Genomic DNA, 4,154 nt, shown 5'->3' on the forward strand with positions numbered 1-4,154 from the left:
GGTAAGACCCCGTGTGGTGCAAAAGGGTTTGATATGTGAGGTTTTTATAGGCTTAAAAAAGGAAATTAGTGATAGGAGGAGGGCTGATGATCAGCTGATCATGAAACCATTTTTTTTCTTTGCTTGAAGGAAAAAGTACTTTTTATCTTTGAGGATGGATCAAAGTCACCATCTCATCCCTCTATAAAACCACGAGCAGGTTTTTTCTGAAAAGGTTTAATCATTATTTTTCTTGTTTATGTGGAACTTCTGCTTTCTTGGTTCTTGTTGGGGGAAAGTGGACGCAGCTTTCACCTCAGTTTACCGTTTGGCTGCGGGTCGATTTCTACGAGCGTCGCTTCACGTCACGTTTTGTTTTCATTTTAATTCTCATGAGGTTTATTCTGCAATTAATGGCACTTTTTTAAATCACGATTTTGATATTTTAATGCATTATTTTGTTCTTTCTTTAAAAAAAAATAAACATCTCATTTTGCCACATTTCCACTTGGACTATTTTGAAGCCTTTTCTCCTTTAAACGCACTTTAATTGCGGTTAGTCTCCAAATCTCAAAGGCTGCGTGTCTGCGTGACGTCACAGAAGGAAAATATTTTCTGTTTGAGTTTGAATTCAACCATATTGTGACCGCTCTGTTGACATGGGTTAAGGAGCGACCCCCTAAATATTAATATGTAAAACAAACAGTTTGTGGTGATGGATGAAAGTGTTTTATTTAATCACCTACAATTTATCTGGAGTTTTTCTTTTTTACAGTAATTTTTTTTTCTTCTGTTAAACCCACAATGAACTAAATGTTCTTTAAGTTCTTATGAAAGCTTCTGCGTCTATTTTATGAGTGAGGCTAACTTTTTTTTCCTCCATTTGAAGAAGAATTTGAACTATATATACTTTAATATCATTAATATAGAATCACTCGTGGGTTTTTTGATGCAGTGAAACGTTTCACTCGATCTTTCCTGTAAAAAAAAATAGAATAAATTGTTTCTCCCAATGGAAAAAATCAAATTCAGGATCTTAGTAAAAATGGAAAACGTCAAAACTTCCTCTGATTCTAAAGGAGTCTGAGGTTTTTCAGAAGCATACATTTCATTTTTCAAATAAAACTGCAGATAATTTTTCAAATAAAATTTGAGGACTGTTTCCTGGAAGTGATCTGAAAGCAGACCCTGTAGGTTAAAGTGTTACCACCTCAATCAGTGGTTTAAGATCTGCTGCATGTGTTTCCGTTTCAGTCACAACCTTCAATAAACTGACAGAAACTCGGACAGAGCCCTTCATCAGGACGATTATCTTCAGATCAAACTTTGTGTCGATTCTTTTTCTTTCTCGTGGCTAAACTTGGTGTCGCATCTTCACCTCCTCTTCACACTTAAAAAGGCAGCTGTTGGTCTAAATGGGCGTTTGGCATTAGAAACTGGTTTGAGCCGCACGGCCGAGCCTTCCCACCGTCCCGCTGGCTCAGCTTTCTCCATAGACCCAAGCGCCGACTTTTTTTAAGCCTCCAGTATTTCTTGTCAGCTGCTTCCTGGAAGTTCAGACTGTTTGAGCCGTTCAGGCCTCAGTGAATATTTATAATGATCAACAGACCTGCTGCTTTCACGGCCACAGTGCATGCAGTACAGCAGTTAAATATCGTCTGATTGAATCTCCTTTAACATGGACTGTAGCCTGCTTTACTTTTCTTAGATCACATCACATGACCACAGGAGGACAACAAGACTCATGAAGTTACAGTTTGGAAACGAGGACAGCTATGAGGATATTCTGCCATAAGTGAAAAACTGATCAGAGTAAAAACATTTTCTTAAAAGTTTGTCTGTTTCAGGGTTTAGGTTTGATGGGATAGAATTAGGTTCGGCGTACAGGACTTGGCACGCAGTTGTGGTTGAAAGTAGAGTTAAGAAACTTAATGTGAACAAATGTCCTCAAAGATTTGGGCTCCTCCTCGGACACAGGATTTTGCCTCATAACACTGACAACAACTGACAGATGGCCACACGGTGATCTGTTAAATACGAGTGGAATACTGGACTTTTTGGGTCGAGCCTCTGACCATCCGTCTTCTTAACCGCTCAGTGTCTACTTGAAACCTTTTTTTTTGTAATGGACTGAGAAACGTTGTGGGGTCTCTGTGAAAAAGTTCGAGAACCTAAATTAACCTAATAAGTGTGTATTTTGGACTGAGAGGTGAAACCTGAGTACCGGGACCCGAATACAAACAAATATACTACCAAAGGTTTGGACACAAACAATCATTTAAATTGTAGATTCTTACTGAAGGCATCAAAACTATGAACGAACACATGCAAACGTACGGAGCAAACAAAAAAAATCCTACTAAATTAGTCTTAATATGTTTTATATTTTAAGATTCCTGAAAGTAGCCGCCCTTTGTTTTGTTACCAGCGCTGCAAACCCTTGAACGTCTCTCAGTCAGCTTCATGATGAAGTCACCTGAGATGGTTTCACTTCACATCTGTGCTTTGTGCCTCATTTGTGGCATTTCTTGCCTTCTTAATGAGGTTGAGACCATCGGTTGTGTTGTGCAAAAGTCCGGTTGGCAGACAGCTGACAGCAACTGTTAGAATTCAAGAACTGAAGTTCAGTCAGTCCAGGAAACTCTTAAAACTTTGAATGAAGCGCAGTTTATGACCTCAGACACCAACTTAACTGAACTGAATAAAACATTTAGTCTCCAGGATACACTGAGTGGAGGACACACCGACTTAAAGGTATAGTTAGCAGCTGCTCGACTCGTGTGTGATCAGTTACAGTCAGGCTGAGCTTCTAAAAGCGTTTTCAGATATTTGATTTGACACTTGAAGCTCGACAGATGCAAAGTGTCATTTTATATCCACACAGGTCACAAGTTGCACTCTGTTGGCAGATTGAATTACAGACATGGCGCACAATATCTGAGTGAGAAGAGCTCTGTGATGATCTGGAATAAATTTGGATAACAAAAGGAAAATAGATCAAAGTTTGTCCGAGTGATGTTTGTCACCCCCAAGTCAAAGTCCAACCAGTTTAACGCCGTGTCCCTCGTGAGAGTAAATGGATGACAGAGTTTGGCTGCAATTTACTGAAGCAATCAGCTTCAGAGGACGCAGACGTTTCCCAGTTTTGTTCACCTTCATCACTGTTCATAACAGTCTTCTCTTTAAATAAAATAATTACACACAAAAAAATCTTCAAATCAGACAAATCAGTGATCACTGAAGTCATTAGAAGTCGACCATGATTGATTTTAATGGATCACTGAGGCAAGCGTACGTACACCCAGAGTTTTAATATTTCATTACCTTAACTAAGCAGTTTTTCTTTCTTCTGAAATTTAAAGGTCTGCTTCTCAAACTCATTCATGATTGGAGTGGCCATCATGGATCGGCTCGAGATAGTTTAAAATATATCAAACATCCAAAACAATTGACAGTGCATGAGAGTGGGGAAGAAGAGAGCACAGACAGGGTGGAGTAGGTGGAGACAAGTGTCTGGAGCAATTTGTTACAGAAGGGTGGCAGCAAGAGTGGAGCAGAGGTTTACAAGGTGGTAGAGAGACCTGCTGTGATAAATGGTTTGGACATAGTGACACTGACGAAAAGACAGGACCTCGAGCAAGAGGAGGGACAGGGCAGGAGGAAAAGAGGAAGACCGTGTAGAAATGTTTAGCTGATTTAGAGTTTAGAAATGTGTTAACATAGAATCTAGAATTATTGTAGAGACATTGACACTGCCCTCAATGTAATAAAGGCCTGATGGTGTCCTGAATTTAGGAGTAGATGGTAGGAGACCCTCCCCAGTTGAACTGTGAAAGTAAAACAGAGAGGAGTTAATCCTGAGAGGAAATTCCCCAGAGAATGTTTGGGTGGGGGTCTCAACATTTGACCTGGATAACTGTGGTCTGGAAGGGAAATGGGTTTTTTATGACCTCTAGGGAGTCACCTACACCCACAGTGTTTTAACTGTCACGCACACTCACTTACGCGCACACACATACATACAGGTATGCGTACACAGTCACACACGAGCACTCACATAGACACAGACACAGAGTTTGCAGCACACCGTAGGGGGGTTTTATGATGAGGACGCCTCTATAAAGCTGGCTGTAACTAACAAAGAGGTGAAGATTTTGCAGAGGGACACACCGGCC

The sequence above is a fragment of the Neolamprologus multifasciatus genome, chromosome 20 (assembly GCF_963576455.1).
Source record: "Neolamprologus multifasciatus chromosome 20, fNeoMul1.2, whole genome shotgun sequence".
In the NCBI taxonomy this organism is placed as follows: Eukaryota; Metazoa; Chordata; class Actinopteri; order Cichliformes; family Cichlidae; genus Neolamprologus; species Neolamprologus multifasciatus.